Source organism: Schistocerca cancellata, chromosome 5 (assembly GCF_023864275.1).
Source record: "Schistocerca cancellata isolate TAMUIC-IGC-003103 chromosome 5, iqSchCanc2.1, whole genome shotgun sequence".
In the NCBI taxonomy this organism is placed as follows: Eukaryota; Metazoa; Arthropoda; class Insecta; order Orthoptera; family Acrididae; genus Schistocerca; species Schistocerca cancellata.
In genome coordinates this window covers 319,064,857-319,087,247 of record NC_064630.1, presented here as the reverse complement: position 1 = coordinate 319,087,247, position 22,391 = coordinate 319,064,857, and the positions used below count along the sequence as shown (strand labels likewise).

General features: G+C 44.2%; 1 non-coding gene across 1 annotated transcript; it reads left to right on the top strand.

Annotated features, from left to right (window-relative positions):
- Positions 1-14,424: 14,424 nt before the first annotated feature.
- Trnaa-cgc (transfer RNA alanine (anticodon CGC)) lies at positions 14,425-14,497 on the top strand. Its single transcript has one exon. It is a non-coding gene; the product is annotated as a tRNA-Ala (tRNA).
- The last annotated feature ends 7,894 nt before the right edge of the window (positions 14,498-22,391 follow it).

Here is a 22,391-nt window from a genome sequence, read left to right as displayed (position 1 = left end):
GGCGTATAGTGGGCATGCGGGAGGCCGGGTGGACGTACCGCCGAATTTCTCAACACGTGGGGCGTGAGGTCTCCACAGTACATCGATGTTGTCGCCAGTGGTCGGCGGAAGGTGCACGTGCCCGTCGACCTGGGACCGGACCGCAGCGACGCACGGATGCACGCCCCTACGCAGTGCCGTAGGGGACCGCACCGCCACTTCCCAGCAAATTAGGGACACTGTTGCTCCTGGGGTATCGGCGAGGACCATTCGCAACCGTCTCCATGAAGCTGGGCTACGGTCCCGCACACCGTTAGGCCGTCTTCCGCTCACGCCCCAACATCGTGCAGCCCGCCTCCAGTGGTGTCGCGACAGGCGTGAATGGAGGGACGAATGGAGACGTGTCGTCTTCAGCGATGAGAGTCTATTCTGCCTTGGTGCCAATGATGGTCGTATGCGTGTTTGGCGCCGTGCAGGTGAGCGCCACAATCAGGACTGCATACGACCGAGGCACACAGGGCCAACACCCGGCATCATGGTGTGGGGAGCGATCTCCTACACTGGCCGTACACCACTGGTGATCGTCGAGGGGACACTGAATAGTGCACGGTACATCCAAACCGTCATCGAACCCATCGTTCTACCATTCCTAGACCGGCAAGGGAACTTGCTGTTCCAACAGGACAATGCACGTCCGCATGTATCCCGTGCCACCCAACGTGCTCTAGAAGGTGTAAGTCAACTACCCTGACCAGCAAGATCTCCGGATCTGTCCCCCATTGAGCATGTTTGGGACTGGATGAAGCGTCGTCTCACGCGGTCTGCATGTCCAGCACGAACGCTGGTCCAACTGAGGCGCCAGGTGGAAATGGCATGGCAAGCCGTTCCACAGGACTACATCCAGCATCTCTACGATCGTCTCCATGGGAGAATAGCAGCTTGCATTGCTGCGAAAGGTGGATATACACTGTACTAGTGCCGACATTGTGCGTGCTGTGTTGCCTGTGTCTATGTGCCTGTGGATCTGTCAGTGTGATCATGTGATGTATCTGACCCCAGGAATGTGTCAATAAAGTTTCCCCTTCCTGGGACAATGAATTCACGGTGTTCTTATTTCAATTTCCAGGAGTGAATATCCAGCGGTAATGTTAGGTGACTCACCCTGTATTGCAATTTCCCCTAGAATTAGTAATTACGTTTTTGTCATTTACCCTGATTTCTTTCAAGCAATTATTTATTTTGTTTTTTTTTTGTTTTTTTGTTTTTACAAAACGAGACCTCACCAGGCCAATTTGATACCCCCTTTGTCCATTTCCTACTCTTCATTGGTTACGAAAATTCGGACAAAACTCTTTGTGTAATTTGCAGCGACTCTTGTTTCCTCTCCGCTAAACATCTGAGCATAAAGCAACCCGGCGCGACGTTACCCCACACTTGAGGTCAACAGTTGGCTTCCTTCACGAACGTCGCACCCTGCGCGCGGCCCATTCAAACAGACCAGTGCCCCGCGGAACACGCCCTGTGATCGCTCAACCGCGTACACGCATTGGCATCGATTTCCTATGACGTCATTTTCCGCGGGTTGTCCTGATGTCAACCGACATCTGAACAACTTCATCTCTACACCAAAGAAATGTCATTTCAAATATCATCATCATAATTTTTTGATGTCGATCGTACTCTTCGTAACACATTCTAGAATACCCAATTCTTACTTGTTTCCTATTCGCAGGAGTCACATACCTGCACATAATAGCCGAAAAAAGTAGCCATCTACATGTTCAGTAATATTATACTAGCCCGAAAAAAAGCCAAGAAAATGCTGTTTGTGATGTTGGCACTCTGTGTATACACGACGAAATAACAAAAGCGCTAATTTATACAACACATCAACACAACTTAATGCACCCATCACAATCCGGTTCCAGTCAAAGTGTCTTCACCCTCAATTTACATAAAACTGCCTAGAGTGTAATAAACCAAAATTGATCTATCGATAGCATTACTTCCCTCTTTCGGTGTTTTCCTATTTCGTATACAAATACGGAATTAATCCGGGTACGGCGTGTGTCCATGGTCACCCAATTTGAGACAGTATATTGAACATAAAGGTTGCTACGGAATAGTAATCAATCTTCATAACACGAAACGTGAACCAAAATATCGGTGTTTTCAATAATCAGACAATATGTACGTCGTATATTTGGTAGGGAGGTCGAGATAGAACACACAGATCGAGCTCATTTGACAGTAATGTTGTGAAGAATGGCGAATAGGGAATTATTCACACCCAAGTGTAATTTTTCGAATTAGACCAGAATATTCGTTATAAACACGACGCCTTCTGTGGCCGGAATTAATTTAACTAAAATCCTTCTGCGGATATTACCGCGCCATAATATAAAATAACACGGAATCTCACATATATCTCCTCGCACCTTCGACGGACTGATCATTTTTGAAGGCCAGAAAATATGAAGTGCTAAGTCTGTGGCCACTGAAAACTAGTAAAGACCCAACATGTAGAAGTAAGAAGAGTCTGCTCTCCGAGAAATACTACTGAAACGCAGATTATTATAGACATTTTGCACCATGATGCAACACTACATCCAGAATGATTTAAATAAAAAACTCATTATCTGTATAACTTCAAAACCACAAATCGATTTTACGGGCAAGAAGGGATGTGTCAGCTTGTTTACACATTTGTCTTCATTGTAACAGATATTTCAGGGAGGCTAAAATGATGGATTACACTGCATCTTCAAAGTCGTAATCATAACATTCGGAGTATATGTCATACTGGACAACGATAGGGTAAGATTATCGACAAAGGCCTGTTTGAATGACCTGCCTTGCATTTCGACGTCATTATTATTCAAACCAGTTGAGAGACTTACAGGTCATATTAAATTTTCTATGGTTTCGCTAAACAGATTATGGTGAATGTTGGGACGGTTCCACTGAAGAGGACGTAGCGAAATTCTTTCCACATTCTTGCCCTGGCGGAGCTCCCGATCCGATCCCCTCGACTTTGTTGTTGACGAGACACAAACAAATCTTCCTGTCTTCTTTTTCTCCTTCTTCTCATGCCATCCGTTCCTACAGTTTGCTCTCTTGGAAGCGCAGTTGTTCGATAAGGAGATTTCATTTTTTGGCCTACCTGAGATCATGAAAGCAAGAACAGCGTGTCTGCTCTCTGTAGTAGTCTATTACCGTGTTAGTTGTACTATGTGAACCTGTGTGAGACGAGTTGGACGAGAGTGGCATCCTAAGGTTTTTGGGTGAACATTCCGTTCCGTTACACACCACATCCGTGGGACAGATAAAGCACACGAGGCAAAAATGAGTCACACCAGGAGACATCTCGGTAATACGTCTAAATCTACAACTACATCTATATGATTACTCTGCAATTCACAATTAAGTACATGACAGAGGGTTCATCGAACAAACTTCAAGCTACTTCGCTAGGTTCGAGTCTGGAACAGTGCGAGATCTGACATCTGTTATTTTATTATGATGATCATTCCTCCATATGAACGTGGGTACCAACAAAATATCTTCACACTCTGAGGAGAAAGTTGGTGATTGAAATTTTGATGAGTGGGTCCTACCGCAGCGAAAATCGCCGTTGCTTTAATGAGTGTCACCGCAGTTTGCCAGAAAACGGCGGACTAGCGTAGTGTCAGCATTATCTTCAACTGACCTGCTGCCTTTTTTGGTGTTTTGCTAATAAATCGCTGTCTTTTGCCTGCTTTCCACACAGCATTATGTACGTGATCGTTCCAGTTTCATTTATTCGTAATTGTAATCACCATGTATTTCGTCGAATTGACAGCCTTTAGATATGTCTGATTTATAGTATAATCGAAATTTAGCGGCTTCCTTTTAGTAATTATGTGGATGCCTTCATAGTTTTCATTATTTAGAGTCACTTACCACTTATTTCATGATACCGATATTCTGCAATTAGTTTTCATCATCTGATGACTTTACAAGACGGTAAACGACGGAATTATCTGCAGACAATCTAAGAGGGCTACTCAGATTGTCACCTAAATCAGTTAAGTAGATCAGAGACGGCAGAGGGCCTATAAAAGTTTCTTGGGGAACGCGAGATATTAGTTTTGTTTTACTCGACGTCTTTCCAACAATTATTGCAAGTTGTGACCTTTATGACAGGAAATCACGAATGCTGTCACACAACTGAGACGACTCTCCATAGGTACGCAATTACATTCGAAGCCGCTTGTGAGGAGCGATGTCAAAAGCTTTCTGTAAATCTAAAACTATTGAAGCCATCTGACGTCCCCTGTTGATAGAAATCATTACTTCGTGAGAATAAAGAGCTAGTTCCAAGTTGAAATCAGCGATAGTGATATGGGTCTGTAATTCACCACCGCTAGCCACGATAACGGCTCCAATTAACGATTAGCTCGCACTGAACAAAGAATTTGTGGTAATTCTCATTGCTACATTCCAGCAGCTTGTCCCAAATAGTCACTGACATTTCCTATAGTATTAAAGTGGGTGATTCAGGTTGCCATCCATCCTGCGATAGGGTTCCTGAGTGCTCGTCAAATCAAAAACTATGTGTTTTGGATGGCGGTTGTCGTTAAAATAACCGGTTTTCGATTGTGTGGGTTCTTTTCGTTTCCAGTTTAACCTGACTGTCAAGAAGGTCAAAATATCCTGTTTCTGAAATAAACGATTTTCGATTTTTTCATCTGCTGTTATTTCCAGTTATAACCGTAGACTTAGAAAAAAAGAAAAAAATATATATTAATGAAGGTAGTAATAGGAGGAGATTTCTACCGATGTGGGTTTGAGGTTGTAGCAGAAATCAGTCTCATTTTCTCCAGCGAGGATGACAAAGGTGAAGAAGATGGGCGATGGGACGGGGAGGGAGTAAGGTCACAAGTTAATGACATTGCTGCAGCGTCACTTTTTAATGTTATCAATTTTTCACCCAGAAGCAAACGCAAAATTAAGGGTTCAGTTATTATCCCAATGTTATAGCACGCCAATGAAACTATTGATATATCAATAAAATTAGGCTTCTCTTACAAGGGCATTTTCACATTTTTAAACTATTTAAGTTAATGAAGCATTGTAATTCACTTTTACCACACTTCGTAAAAATCTTCCAGACTAAGCACGGAAACATTCTGAAACAGAACCGATGACAGCGAGGATGACAGCGAGAAACTAACGTACAGACCAGATAAAGCAGGTCTTGCACGCTGCACGTACACGCGTGGCGTCTAGTAGGCCAGGCCATGCGGCCGGAGGTCCTCTGTTGTCGCTGCAGTGTCTTAACGATTCTTAGACCATGTGGTCGTTGTTAGTTTCCAACTCTCCGCATCACTGTTAAAAGGGAAGGATCACTTTTGCCATTCTCTATAATCACCCAATATTTCAAAGCAGTGGAAATCAATATCATATATTGGCGACACAAATTGCGTTGTGTAATCTCTGCCTATGGTTTCCAATCAGTGATATAACGAGATTTTTGGCACGTGGTAAACTTTTAACGCGATGTAAAATGATTACAGGGGACGAACGTACAATGGCCCATAAAAAAAGTCTTGAAGCACTCCATATATCACAAGGTCTTCGGAAAAACAACAAATTAATGGAAGGAGTTTTATGGCTACTATCAGCAGAATTTCGGCAAACATTAACGGTAATTCCGAAATCAACGCCGGCAGATAAAATAAACGTAAGTTTAAAGAGATTAATATTTTGAGATAAGGTTGAAAAGCTATCTTTGAAAGAAAATATGAGTGCAGTAATGACAAGAGATCCAAAAGCTCACATATTTACCGAAAATTTATTGAAACTGGGAAACGGCACTTTCACTGTCTTGATCTGTACTCTGATAAGGTGACTTTAAGAATTATGCAATATGGTACAAACCGATGAACAACTTATTGATACAGCGCATTCATCGATACAAATGAACTACCTAAATAAGGACTGGTTGTGTGAGCGAACGAAATTAACGCTAAGGAAAGACGTGGTGCAAAAAGTAAATCAGCAAATATAGAAGATGATTTCTGGAACAGAGACAATATATAAATCGATAGATACAATAATGGATCAAAGAGAAATGTCAACTTTCCAACTGAATTTTTAAACTAATTAAATCCTTCCGACAGGCCTCTGCATCCACTGATACTGAACAATAATACTATTGCGAAATACACTGAAGAGCCAAATAAATTGGTACACCTGCCTAATATTATCTACGGCAGCCGTTAACGCGCAGGAGCGCCGCAACAGGAAGAATAATGTCTGAAGTAGTGCTGGAGGGAACTGACACCATTAATCCTGCTGGGCTGTCCATAAATCTGTAAGAGTACGAAGGGGTAGAGATCTCTTCTGAACAGCACATTCCAAAGCATCCCAGATATGCTCAATAATGTTCGTGTCTGTGGAGTTTTGTGGCCATCGGAAGTGTTTAAACTCAGAACAGAGTATCTGGAGCCACTCTGTAGGAATTCTGGACTTGTGGGGTGTCGCATTGTCCTGGTGGAATTCCCCTAGTGCATCGAAATGCACAATGAACATGAATAGACGCAGGTGATCAGACAAGATGCTTACGTACGCGACACGTGTTAGAGTCGTATCTAGACGTATCAGAGTTCCCATATCAATCCAGCTACACACGCCACAAACCATTACAGAGCCCCCACCAGCCTGAACAGTGCCCTGCTGACATACAGGGTCCATGGATTCACGAGCTTGTCTCCGTACCCGTACACGTCCACGCGGTCGAAACAATTTGAAACGAGACTCGTCAGACCAGGCAACATGTTTCCAGTCACCAACAGTCCAATGTCATTATTGACGGGCCCACGCGAGGCGTAAAGTTTTGTGTCGTACTCTCATCAAGGATACACGAGTGAGCCTTCGGCTCCGAAAGGCGATATCGGTGATATTTCTTTGAACGGTTCGCACGCTGACACTTGTTGATGACTTAGGATTGATATCTGCAGCAATTTTCGGAATAGTTGCATTTCTGTCACATTGAAAGATCCTCTTCAGTCGTCGTTGGACGTGTTCTTGCTGGATCTTTTACCGGACCCAGCGATGTAGGAGACTTGATGTTTTACCGGATTCCTGATATTCACGGTACACAGTAACCGATCTAACAAATGCACCAGACACTTGCTGCCTTATACCATATAGGCGATGTCGACCGAAGCGCCGTATTCTGCCTGTTAGCATATCTATGTATTTGAATATGTAGGCCTATACTAGTTCTTTTGGCGCTCCAATGTATTACCTAACCCAAATTACGTAATGGCACAAGATGGTGTGTCAAACAAATGCTTTATAATATTATTGAAGCATTAATTTCAACTGGTAAACAAAAAGGAATATCGATGTTGATACCAAGATTCCCACTGATTTCCTGTGAAATTACCTTGTGGTATGACAGTCATTAAGCCTCAGGGCCAAACATTTCGCAACTGCGCAGTTAACTTGCAGGAACCCTGTTTGTCATATGGTCAGCTCAACGCAGCGTTTTCACGTACCGAACAAGCAGAAAATATATGTGTATATTCGCCACACAACCAAACATCAAATGTAGCACATAAGAATGTAATTTAATTGCCGGCCGGTGTGGCCGTCGGTTCTAGGCGCTTCAGTCTGGAACCGCGTGACCGCTACGGTCGCAGGTTCGAATCCTGCCTCGGGCATGGATGTGTGTGATGTCCTTAGGTTAGTTAGGTTTAAGTAGTTCTAAGTTCTAGGGGACTGATGACCTCAGATGTTAAGTCCCATAGTGCTCAGAGCCATTTGAATCGTCTATTTTTTGTAATTTAATGTAAGTTATTTGTCCGAATAAAAATAAACGAAACGAAAACGCCTTTAAAGAAATTTTTTGTCCATTATTACATTTATAAAACTACTGACAGAAAACTAAAACCTCAGCGAAACAGTTTATTATCAGCTACTTTTAATAACAAACATCACCTGCTTTTTAAAAAAATGTTTTACTTGAAAACTGAGATATTTAGAAATTTTCCTATGGCAATTTTTTATCCCGGTTATTAGTAAAAAATAAAAAAATCTTATAACCGGGAACATAAAATATATAAAAATAGCGGCTATTCAGAACCGGCATCTGTTTTAGCCGGTCCGTTTTCTTCCCATGCCTGCTAAGCGAGCAACCTTGGTAACACGGCTGTAGTCATCTCAGTTTCATGTCCATGGCACACAAAGCATGAAGATGTAGAAGAAAGCGAAATTCTTGCTCACCGACAATCAATATCCTGGTCCTTGTTCCCAGTAACATGAACGAGTGCGTGCAGTGGTATGAAGAACACCCTTGGAACATCGCTGAAGCCACTGCGGCCCCGTCCGTTGCTCTGGATCACGGGGTCCCGGTTTCGATTCCCAGCTGGGTTGGGGCTGTTCCCTGCCCGGGGACTGGGTGTTTGTGTTGTTATTTCATCATCGTCTCATCATCATCATCATCACCATTCGTGACAGTGGCTTACATTGGACTGTGTAGAATATGGGGACTTCGTACGGGCGCAGATGACTGCGCGGTTGGGCGCTCCACAAACGAAACATCAAACGTCACCACTGCAGCCCTCCGACCATTAGCGCTGAACTCCTCATTGGGCCATACGAGTTGCATAATTCACATACAGCCAAAATCGTGCTATCTTGGACCACATTACACGCCTCCAGTGCGCAACAGTCCTCTTTCTGTATTCTTTGGCCCACGTGCCAATTTGAGCAATGGCGACGTACCCGTATCAAAATGTCTATTGCATGGTGGCCCCTCGCTTAGTTCGATCGGAAGCTGGTTGAGATGCACTCGTTTCTGGTCCCTGTTTCTTAATAGCTTTTCACAATCCCTTACCCCGCTGCAAGTGGTACAGCATTCCATGTATACACGGTCATCTTCATTCAGGGTGTGGCCAAGGGCACGTCCAATAACGAGAACTCCTTTCTGACGTTCTGCCACGCCGCCAAGTCAAATAAGTTAGTTGTGACGACACATGCAACCGTCTGGCACATAAACCTCACTGCCATGATGTTAGTGGTTGACGGTCACGAGAGCTCCTGATAGCAGTACATCTCCTGCTCGCGGCTCGTGATTCTCTGCCGGATAGGGGATTTCCTTCGGCTTGAGTTGTGTCTGTTGTTTTTCAGCTCATCTTCATCGACGCGCATGCCGCTGAAGTGGCCTCACGTAGAAAGAACTGCACCAAGCGACCGAATAACCCTAGACGATGTATCCTGGTCAGTAACGCGATGCGATTATTCTATTTCATGTTCACAGTTTTCCCAAAAGACTGGAATTACAAGGGGAAAGCATCTCGTTATGCAATAATGCAGAATACCATTAGGAGTACGCAAAACGTTTTACTATCTCAGACACACTTATAACGTTATTCCGTCATGATAACTGTAAACTGACACAAAATCGTTCTCACGCATGGACGTACAAAAATATTTCTCATCACGTAGAGAGTTCACGAATGGAATAGGAATTTGGTGAAATGATGCTGGTAAAGGAAATATCCTCTGCTTGCAGTGTACAGGTAGAACATTCTGAAAACTATTACCGCACGCTGCACTAAATATATGTTTGTGCAGTGTAGTAAATACTCCTCCAACAAATGGCAAATTATATTCATTAGTTACTACTGGTGATTATTATCTGCTGACCTCTATCTAATCCCTCTGGGTTCAGGTATTTTTATCCCGGCCGTCTCTACAATGCGTACGCAGCAGAAACGCTTGTACGCTTTACGCTCATAGGAGTGAACTAAAACGAGAAGCCGAAATGCTGTTTCAAGAGTTATCGATTAAGAATTCGGTAAATTTGACAGGCACGCGCTTGATTCTCGTCAACACTAAACGTGCTTTTCGGAACTTGGGCGGCCTTTGTGCCGCGAAATGCCAGCCAGGATTGACTCGTCAATTACAAGAGACACGGTGAGCGCGGGGTGATGACCGCAGCTAATGAGGGATTCGCGCACGTGGCTGCACGCGCCGCCACAGCCGACACCGCGCTGCCGGCCAACACGAATGACGCAGGCTGCGCCAACAAGCCGCCCCTCCGCCATACCTCCCCCACCCCCCTGCCACGAGTAACGAATGATACGAATGATCTTCCACTATAAAGTGTGATTCAACTGCCCCTACCAATGGGTTTCACGCAACACGTAACGCCTCCAAAAACCAAGCAAGAGATATTCATTCCTTTCTCTCGCTACGAACTTACTATTAGATATAGTCGAAAAATGAGCAGGGCCTTTTTTTGTGGGAATTTAATGTAGTTCAAAAATGTTCCAATGTGTACGAATTTGTAAGGGACCAAAAGTGCTGAGGTCATCGGTCCCTAGACTTACACACTACTTAAACTAACTTACGCTACACTACCGGCCTTTAAATTGCTACACCACGAAGATGACGTGTAACAGACACGAAATTTAACCGACAGGAAGAAGAAATTGTGATATGCATATGATTAGCTTTTCAGAGCATTAAGACAAGGTTGGCGCCGGTGGCGACACCTACAATGCGTACCATCACGTTTCCGACTTTGATAAAGGTCGGATTGTAGCCAATCGCGATTGCGGTTCATCGTATCGCGACAGTGCTGCTCGAGTTGGTCGGGATCCAGTGACTGTTAGCAGAATATGGAATCAGAGGGTTCAGGAGGGTAATACGGAACGCCGTGCTGGATACCAACGACCTCGTATCACTAGCAGTCGAGATATAGGCATCTTATCCGCATGGCTGTAACGGATCGTGCAGCCACGTCTCCACCCCTGAGTCAACAGATGGGGATGTTTGCAAGACACAACGAACAGTTCGACGATGTTTGCAGCAGCATGGACTATCAGCTCGGAGACCATGGCTGCGGTTACCCTTGACGCTGCATCACAGACAGGAGCGCCTGCGATAGTTTACTCAACGACGAACCTTGGTGCACGAATGGCAAATGTCATTTTTTCGGATGCATCCAGATTTTGTTTACAGCATCATGATGGTCGCTTCCGTGTTTGGTGACATCGCGGTGAATGAACATTGGAAGCGTGTATTCGTCATCACCATGCTGGCGTATCACCTGGCGTGATGGTATAGGATGCCATTGGTTACACGTCTCGGTCACCTCTTGCTCGCATTGACGCCACTTTGAACAGTGAACGTTACATTTCAGATGTGTTATGACCCGTGGCTCAACGCTTCATTCGATCCCTACGAAACCCTACATTTCAGCAGGATAATGCACGACCGCATGTTGCAGGTCCTGTACGGGCCTTTCTGGATACAGAAAATGTTTGACTGCCGCCCTGGCCAGCACATTCTCCAGATCTCTCACCAGTTGAATACGTCTGGTCAATGGTGGCCGAGCAACTGGCTCATCACAATACGCCAGTCACTACGCTTGATGAATTGCGGTATCGTTTACCTGTACACGCCATCCAACTTGTGTGTTTGACACAATGCTAAGGCGTATCAAGGCCGTTATTACGGCCAGAGGTGGTTGTTCTGGGTACTGATTTCTCCGGATCTATGCACCCAAATTGCGTGAAAATGTAATCACATGTGAGTTCTAGTATAATATATTTGACCAATGAATACCTGTTTATCACCTGCATTTCTTCTTGGTGTAGCAATTTTAATGGCCAATAGTGTAAGAACAACACACACACCCATGCCCGAGGGAGGACTCGAACCTCCGGCGGGAGGGGCCGCGCAATCAGTGCCATGGCGCCTCTAACCACGCGGCCACTAATGTAGTTCACTTTATCACTGCGATACATACCGAGAGAGGTGACACAGTGGTTGGCACACTGGAGTCGCGTTCGGGAGGACGACGGATCTAACGAACGTCTGGCCATCCCGATTAGGGTTTTCCATGATTTCCCTAAATCGCTTCAGGCAAATGCTGGGATGGTTCCCTTGAAAGAGGACGGCCGACTTCCTTCTCCCTCCTTCCCTAAACCGGCGGGACCGATTACCTTTCTGATTGGGCCCCTCCCCCAAATCAATAAACCAACTGGAACAAATTTTCGCTAGAGGCCCTTCTTTTTCTAATTCCAGAAAAACGCGTTTGAAGACCCCTTTTGAGCGTTCAAATATGAAAATCTCACGATTTTTGAAGGCATTCCAGGTTGCATAAATCCCAGTGGTAGGGGCAGATGAATTATCCTGCGTAATGACAAAATCATGGCAACGGCCTTGCCGCTGTGGATACCCCGGTTCCCGTGAGATCACCGAAGTTAGGCGCTGTTGGGCGTGGCCGGCACTTGGATGGGTGACCATCTAGCCGCCATGCACTGTTGCCATTTTTTGGGGTGCACTCAGTCTCGTGATGCCAGTTGAGGAGCTACTTGACCGAATATTCGCGGCTCCGGTAACAGAATACCATCATAACGACCGGGAGAGCAGTGTGCTGACCCCACGCCCCTCCTATCCGCATCCTCCACTGAGGATGACACGGCGGTCGAATGATCCCTGTAGGCCACTCGTGGCCTGAAGACGGAGTGCTTTAATGACAAAACCATACACTTCTTAGCTAAAACGTTTCCGGATTATAACTCGATCAGCTGTATCAGGGATACTCAAGAGGATATTCGCTAATTAGCTAAAATATAATGAATACTGTCCACCACCGGACTGAATGCTGCCTGGCGGCGTTGTGGGTGCTCGATGCAGGATTGATATAGTTCAAATGATTCAAATGGCTCTAAGCGCTAGGTCATTAGTTCCCTAGACTTAGAACTACGTAAACCTAACTAACCTAAGCACTTCACACACATTCATGCCCGAGGCAGCATTCGAACCTGCGACCGTAGCAGCCGTGTAGTTACGGACTGAAGCACCTAGAACTGCTCGTCCACAGCGGCAGTTTGTTCTAGTTAAACTTTCGCAACTTGAGCCAGCGTACACGGTTAACTGTTCACCGTATGGGTACCCAAATATCTAGGAATGATGCGCACTGCCGGATTTGCGTTGTTAGTAGTGTTAGTGTTATGACAGGCCGTTAGGCGCCGGCACCAGTACGGCGACGTACGGTTGAAATACAAGCATCAGTGTGAATTAGAGTTGCAGACCGTCGACATGGATCCGGACAAGGTGAGCAGGGCTTTGGTCGTAAGGCTATTCTGTGAACACAATAGCAGTAACACTGCAACTCTTCGCCAATATCGACTAGTTAGAGGAATACCGAGAGGTCCTCTTTCCGCACCGGAGTTTGAAGGACGTGATTGAAAAGCTCCAATTAACTGGCTGTTTGGGAATAGCTATTGGTAGATGCCATTGACCATCTGTGCCGCAAATTTTTGAAGAAGTTGCGATCTTCAAACAGTGCAAGAGCTGTGTCACGATGGCGGAATATTCCATCGTCCACCATTGTTTTGGGCAGCAGTAAAGCAACCTCTAGTGCGACTCCAGGCTGTCGTGGATGCAGATGGTTGCCACATTGATCGAATTTTGTAACATGGAGCGGAAACGTGGTACGCAATTAAAACATTTTACCCTCTCATGTGAAAATGAATACAAACGTTTCTTCAAAGTTTCATTGTTCTAGGATCACTCGTTTGTCATGGGGCCCTCTCAAGTAGCAAAAGTTCAATTTCAACCACCCTGTATATAACAGGAGCTGAGACGGAAGGAGAGTCATTCTCTAAAATGCTGAAGCTGGTGACTGTTTGCGTCCTACTGTGGAGAGCTAGTCTGGAATGTGGTTGAATAACCGTGAAACGACGAGTAGGCTGCAAGGTGCAGGACGTCGACGCCTCATTACAGAATGTGGAGGTCGGAGGCTTGCTGGCTTTGTACAGCAGGACAGGTGGTGATCTGTGAAAGATCGGACGACAGCGTACAATCTGGTGCAGGCACAAACGTTTCAGAACTCAGCGTTGACGTACAATTTTGAACACGGAGCAGTAGACGATCCCTATTTGTTCCCAAGTTGACCTAATGATGTCGTCTGTTATGTTTGCAGTTGGTACGGGTATCATTGAAACTGGACAGTGAATCAGTGGAAAGTGTCAGTGGTTGGATAATTTCCTATCACAGCCGCGCGGAGTGGCCGCGCGGTTACAGGCGTCATGTCACGGATTGCGCGGCCCCTCCCGCCGGAGGTTCGAGTCCTCCCTCGGGCATGGGTGTGTGTGTTGTTCTTAGCGTAAGTTAGTCTAAATAGTGTGAAAGTCAAGCGATCGATGACCTCAGCATTTTGGTCCCTTAGGAATTCACACACATTTGAACTTTTTTCCCCTATTGCACAATTTCGATAGCCGCTGCAGAGATGCTGTCATCCACGGGAACGGCTGCTCGGAAGAGTACCGTGCCACGGAAGAAGGGCGGTTAGGACAGTATTATGCTATAGGGAAAACTAGATACGAAATCAAATAACTCGAAACGTAGCGTGGTTTTATCTCAACATTAAAACCGGGCGAGGTGGCGCAGTGGTTAGCACGCTGGACTCGCATTCGGGAGGACGACGGTTCAATCCCGTCTCCGGCCATCCTGATTTAGGTTTTCCGTGATTTCCCCAAATCGCTTCAGGCAACTGCCGGGATGGCTCCTTTGAAAGGGCACGGCCGATTTCCTTCCCCATCCTTCCCTCACCCGATCTTGCGCTCCGTCTCTAATGACCTTGTTATCGACGGGACGTTAAACACTAATCTCCTCCTCCTCCACCTCAACATTAAATCTGCTCATTCCTAGTTATTCCACACTTTGTCATGAAGAGGGCAATTTCACTATAAAAGCAAATTTGCTCTTTCGACAGTCGCAGCTGCCCCGTGTACAAATATCCTCATTTTGAGATTACTCACTTTCTAGCATGATTTATTCAATTTTGTCGTTCTACGTTACGTAACTGGTGCAATACGAAAGCATGCTGATCACCGACGGATCATAGTGGCGCTATTATCCTGTTTCCACTTCTTTCTGCCGTAGCAGTACCTCTGGTCTGATGTAATATCAGTCTTCCAGGTCTCAAATAAGAGGAATCAAATTGGCCTCATTTGCACCATATCTTTGCAGTCTTATTCACTTCCTTCTTTCCCAATTTTGCTACTTTCCATAAACGTTACCGTAGTATTATGTACCGGTGCCTAAGGGGTTAATTTAGGACAACACGAAGTTCGTTTCTCCACAGTGGTGCGCTGGAAGCTAAGAAGCAGAAGGTTGCCCTATGTAAAAACATAGTGACTACAGTATAGTCTCTCACGGCCACTATTAACTTCACTTAAAAATTCCGGGCTGACAGACCGTAGTTGATGTATAAAACTTTCCCGTTTCTCTTGGGTTGTGGGAGACATCTTCGGGGGTGAAACGGCGAACTGCAACCAGAACTAGAAACGCCTAACATATGCTGTGCGCTGTGTAGGGGGCATCACAGTCCATCACGTGAGGTCGATTACTAGAATATCTCCGGTACTGTCAAGATTCTCGACTGAAAGCCCCGATTGTCATTTTGTTGGTGCGAAGTCGACATCTATAATTTATCTAAAAACCAACTAAGTGGTATTGCTATGTTGCTGATACTTTTGCTGATGATATTTTCTTAATATAGACTCATGGTATACAGTAAGGAGTAATTTAAGGTGAGACATTCTTAAAATGGTCAACTTCCACCACAATGGATTGTCGACATCGATGATGTGTAGGGCGACATAAAAATTCTGTTGTTTCCAATGGAACAACTTCGAACGCTTGCTCTATTTGCTTTCTTAAATCATTCAGGGTTTATGATTTTCCGGTTTACAACTTAAGTGATAGCACCCCAAAGATATAAGTCTAAAAGGGTTAAATCTGGTGATAGAGCTGAATGCTCCACAGTTCTTCCTATTCGTTCTACCCGTCTCAAATGTAATGAGCGATTGAGAAATGCCCTTACATAAAGTTGAAAGTGCGGTGGCGCCCTGATTCTGTTGAAAGCGATAATCTTCGTTGTCAAAAATGCCATTCCTATCTGTAGTTCACATTTTTAGGTAAGAGTCACCTGTGACAGTATTTTCGAAGAAGTAAGGCCCGATTAACCTTCTAGACGACAGATCACACCAGACTGATATTCTCGATCGATTATCATGCCTTGCTTTACTTACGTGTCTATTTTCGTTAGAACAGTTCATGCAGTTATGACGGTCAATTATTCCTTTATGTTTCAAAGTCAGTTCATCCGATCAAAGACTTAGATCTTGGAAACGTTCATCTCTTTCAGATGTGCTGATGAACCACTCAGACAATTCAATTCACCTATCTGGATCATCCGCGTTCAGATCATGGAGAAAGACATCCTTCTCTGAGACTGCAAGACTCTGATCACTGGTTTTGCTCCGTTCATTCTCAGTATTCTCACATACTTTTTCGCAGATTGTTTGTACATCTGAATCACTGTATCAACACTTTCGTTTTCTGTTGAATATTTCTTTTTTTTTCCTACGTCTCTTCTTCACATCATGCACAGTTCCATCAATTTCATGTTTGTCTTAGTTGCTTGTAGTTGTTAATCGGAAAGGAGAAGTCGTTCCAAAACTAACTCTCCAATGTTACCGAACCTCACTCACCTTCTCCATTTTCCAGCACCATTTTAGCACTCACTTCTTTTCTTCAAACGATAACGCTATGTTCATTTCCAGTTCTGTAACAAATGGTAGCGTTGTTACGTTTTCACTGCTAGGTGAACTGAGGCGCTCCGGGTTACGTAATAGTAAGCAACATTGAGTAAATTTTAAAGAAGAGACATAGGAAGGTTCAAAAAATTTAATAAACCAGGTGAAGAACATAAGAAGTATGTTTATTGTACTATAATGTACTGCATACTTGTCACGCGAAATAGGATATTTTCAACTATTGCAAGTAGTGAAAAACAATATTAAGTTCGAGAGATAAATATAATTTTATGGAATTTCGTAGTATATCACTGAAGTTTCATGTCAATATTTTGCTTCATTAATCACAATTAACGTTGCTCTCAGCGTAATCTAAGACACTGCCATCAATTAGTACAGGTTCTTTAACTTGATCTGTGACTTCGTACCAAGTCAAATAATATCAGTGATGACAGCAGCTATATAGGGAAGCAGGTCTATGAAATCAGATACTTTCTAATGCTGTATAGGAGTAGACCAACGATATTGAAGTGTTTGGCCGGAATCCATGACGTCTGTCTAGGACGGGCATGCTTCTTGACATTATTTTCAAGGAATTTTCCGTGAACAGTGTGCTTCAGAAACAACTGATTCATGGTTTGAGGTCTAAAGCTTAGAAAATGTAGCTTTTCTAAAGTTAGCAGGATGTCCATACGTTGCTGTATGTTAGCATGTAAGTCATCCTCGTTACATAACAAAAAAGAATGCATACATCGCCAGTAGCATGAACCTACGAAACTGCACTGAACAATGCAGTCGTTTAGCAGCTATATAACGAATAGCAACAATATCCTATATAGCAGGTATCTAGTGATACAGGCGCTGCAGTCATGGACTGTGCAGCTGGTCCCAGTGGAGGTTCGAATCCTCCCTCGGGCATGGGTGTGTGTGTTTGATATCAGGATAATTTAGGTTAAGTAGTGTGTAAGCTTAGGGACTGATGACCTTAGCAGTTAAGCCCATAAGTTTTCACACACTTTTGAACATATTCTAGTGATGCTCATCGCAAATATAACTATCGCTTACAGGTCATTTTCAGAGAAATACCTCAGAAACTTTTCCTTACATCATAATTACATTAAATATTGATATTATTTAAAAGAACAACACTAATGGCCATTAAAATTGCTACACCACGAAGATGTTGTGCTACAGACGCGAAATTTAACCGACTGGAAGAAGATGCTGTGATATGCAAATGATTAGCTTTTCAGAGCATTCACACAAGGTTGGCACCGGTGGCGAAACCTACAACGTGCTGACATGAGGGAAGTTTCCAAACGATTTCTCATACACTAACAGCAGGAGACCGGCTTTCCCTGGCGAAAGGTTTCCTACTTTGATAAAGGTCGGATTGTAGCCTATCGCGATTGCGGATTATCGTATCGCGACATTGCTGCTCGCGTTGGTCGAGATCCAACGACTGTTCGCAGAATAAGGAATCGGTTGGTTCAGGAGGGTGATACGGAATGCCGTGCTGGATCCCAAAGGCCTCGTATCACTAGCAGGCATCTTATCCGCATGGCTGTAACGGATCGAGCTGCCACGTCTCGATCCCTTAGTCAAGAGATGGGGACGTTTGCAAGACAACAACCATCTGCACGAACAGTTTGACGATGTTTGCAGCAGCATGGACTATCAGCTCGGAGACCATGGCTGCGGTTACCCTTGACGCTGCATCACAGACAGGAGCGCCTGCGATAGTTTACTCAACGACGAACCTTGGTGCACGAATGGCAAAACGTCATTTTTTGGGATGCATCCAGGTTTTGTTTACAGCATCATGATGGTCGCATCCGTGTTTGGCGACATCGCGGTGAATGCACATTGGAAGCGTGTATTCGTCATCACCATGCTGGCGTATCACCTGGCGTGATGGTATAGGGTGCCATTGGTTACACGTCTCGGTCACCTCTTGCTCGCATTGACGGCACTTTGAACAGTGGACGTTACATTTCAGATGTGTTACGACCTGTGGTTCTACCCTTCATTTGATCCCTGTGAAACCCTACATTTCAGCAGGATAATGCACGACCGCATGTTGCAGGTCCTGTACGGGCCTTTCTGGGTACAGAAAATGTTCGACTGCTGCCCTGGCCAGCTCATTCTCCAGATCTCTCACCAATTGAAAACGTCTGGTCAATAGCGGCCGAGCAACTGGCTCGTCACAATACGCCAGTCACTACTCTTGGTGACCTGTGGTATCGTGTTGAAGCTGCATGGGCAGCTGTACCTGTACTCGCCATCGAAGCTCTGTTCGACTCACTGCCCAGGCATATCAAGGCCGTTATTACGTCCAGAGGTGGTTGCTCTGGGTATTGATTTCTCAGGATCTATGAAACCAAATCGCGTGAAAATGTAATCACATGTCAGTTCTAGGGTAAAATATTTGTCCAATGAATACCCGTTTATCATCTGCATTTCTTCTTGGTGTAGCAATTTTAATGGCCAGTAGTGTACATGTACCGCACTATAATGATAAGCGAGATAATTACATTCTGTAATACGCACGCCGCATAATTAAATTTTGTTGATGGTAATGCAAATTCACTTTGGTTTGGCTGCGAAGACAACCCTGTCATCACAAGAGGATTCACCTTCAAAAGAATCAGCTACCATATTGGTTGCGCATTGCATTTTTTTTTCATCCGAAGAACTAAAGCAGTTTGCTCTGTAAGACGTTATCTTGCTTCGGCTTACCTTACTAAAGCACAAAAAAGCCGCGTTATGTTTTGGAGCAATACATAACAATATAGTGTGTGCTGCCATCTCTAGGTTTCTTCAAATACTTCTCAACCAGTAGTTGGGCGTCCTCTAGCAGATATGAAAAGTGAACAGATTCCAATATTGCCGAGTGTGTGGTTGATCATGACCTAGCGCCAAGCGCCTCAATTATTAGTCAGAAAGGTATTCTGTCAACTTTAATTAAAGAGGGATTCAGTTTCGAAGAGTGTATTCATTATTTTCGGACACCCTGTAGATTAATGATTTGCCACTATACATGAAAGAACAATCTTTTTTTTTTCTTTTCGCAGACGAAACAGAAGTTGTTATAACATGAAACGTAATTTCAACGATATAGCTAATAGGACAGTCTTTCAGAGAACAGAACAACACTTGACTGCTACAAAATGCAATACGAAGAGATTCTGGAACGATCTCTTGTAAATGAGAAATTTTACTGTCACAACTTGGTCAGATAGTGAAGTCGATTACTTTAAATTGTTAGATTTTTGGGGCTGAGGATACATGAAAATCTTTCTAGCAAGTTTCGTGTTCATGGTCCTGTACTGAAACTGAACGTTGCGGTCTTCACTATCTGAATCCACTGTCTCTGACTTATTTAATTTGTTTATATTACTCTCTTATCTCCTACGGTATCATAATATGTTGGGGCAACTCTGTCCACTGACTAAGAAAATGTTTAAGCCAAGAAAAAGGCGGTCATTTTGCGTAAGTGAGTCGGCCATTATTCTGGATCTGGGAGTACTAACTCTACCAACTGATTTACTTTATTTTACTCCGTTATCTCTTATGGTATCAGAATATGTTGGGGCAACTGTGTCCATTGACAAACTTAAGCCAAGAAGAAAGGCGATCAGTTGGCATAGATGAGAGGACCATTGTTCTGGGTCTCTGAATAGTAGCTCTACCATCTCTCTACATACACTTCACCCAGAGATCGGATATTGACAGTGTTGACTCAGTCAAAAGAAATTGGAACGCTCATTAAATGAACACTAAGCAGAATAACGGTTTGCACTTGGATAGTATTCCATTAAAGCTTAGAGAAAAGTGTAGACTATTCAGCGAGTTTCATTTTCAATAGGCTTCCAGCAGCATAGACACATGGATGATGTAGGTGTGTGTGTGTGTGTGTGTGTGTGTGTGTGTGCGCGCGCGCGCGCGCGCGTGTATGTGAACGAGCGAGTGAGTATCCCACATCTCGTCCTAAAACACTGGACCGATATCAACCCAACCAGGCACACACATACCTTCATGTCATGCAAGAATCACTGGGGGGGGGTAAGAACCACGTTCCTATCAGAGGTGTGGGTGTGAAAAGAAGCGTGGCCTGAAGCCTGCGACTTGTGAATTCCCACAGACATTTATCGTATATTTGGGACTTACAACAAAGTTTATACATAAATTTAAACCATTACTAATTTTTTTCTCGTTGACGACCCCTACAAAATGAGGAAAAATGTTTATCGTTTACTACTTTTACGCTGGTCATGCAGCAAAGGCACCGCATGATGCATGATGGTATAATTTATTACTTCTTTACCACTAACTATTTTCGCGACAAATTTCACAGACGGTATGTAATTATAATACCGAATGAAAGTTCAAAATTATATCATTGTACGACACATAATTCCAGAGATATGACGTCATAAACAATGAAATGTGTGAAAAAATGTTCAAAAGTGTGTGAATTCCTAAGGGACCAAACTGCTGAGGACATCGGTCCATAGACTTACTCAGTACTTAAACTAACTAAAGTAACTTATGCTAAGAACAACACACACACACCCATGCGCGAGGGCGGACTCGTGAATATGGCGCATCAAACCGCGCGCCCACTCAGCGCGGCGAGATGTGTGTAAAAATGCCGCATCAAGGATGAAGTTTAAAATCGTTACTTCTTTGCTATTAACTCCATTCGCAATAAATTCCGCAGAGAGTATCCACATATGCCGCTGAATGTACCTGTTATATTGTATCATTGTACCACACATAGTTCAGTAAATATGACGTAATAAATAGTAAGACACGCGAAAAAGGCCTCATCGTGCATGGCGTTTAAATTTAATACTTTCCTGCTATTAACGCAATTGGCATCACCTTTTGCAGACACTATCCTCATATAATGCTGAATGTACCCACAAAATTATATCGTACATAGTTCAGGAGATATGACGCTGTAAACATTGAGCACAAGGCCTGACGCTTCGTGGTACAGGGGCGGACGCACAGCTGTAAATAAATACCCGGGCAACGCCGCGTTTCTCCGCTAGTTCATTTATAAAATTATACGTTGTCGTGTTGGAAGTCAGATCTGAAAGCTGGAGAGTTCTGTAGAGATTGAATAAGAGTCCCTAACAGTACTTTCCACCAACCTATAGTCTTCTAAGGTTGCCGGACGATGGTGGCCGATCGGTTCTAGGCGCTTCAGTCCGGAACCGCGCAACTGCTACGGTCGCAGGTTCGAATCCTGCCTCGGGCATGGATGTGTGTGATGTCCTTAGGTTAGTTAGGTTTGATTAGTTCTAAGTTATAGGGGACTGATGCCCTCAGATGTTAAGTCCCATAGTGCTCAGAGCCATTTGAACCATTTTGAATCTCCTAAAGTTGTGTTCCCAGCCCAGAAGACAGCTCGTTGGTTGCGGGACCTTCTTCGGCGGAGGCTGCTATGCTGTCATCTCGAACTTGAACCTGTGTTCGTGCCTTTTTTGCCCAGGATTATCTCTGTATAGAGGGCAAGATCTGTAGTACTGACAATGATGTAGGCGACACCTCTCATTAATGTATCATGTTTGTTTATATTTTAAAATATCACTTCTTACACTGTCTTCTACAACACTGGACATAGATTTCATTATAGTACGGTAACTTTTCTGACAACTTCGGAAACAGAGATACACGTCCAGCTCCGAAGAACACCCGAAACAGAGTGACTAGCGCAGCGAAGTACTTCGTCTCCCAGGTGAGCCAAGGCGACCCAAAGGTGTCCAAAGCACTTCGGTTGTAAGTTCA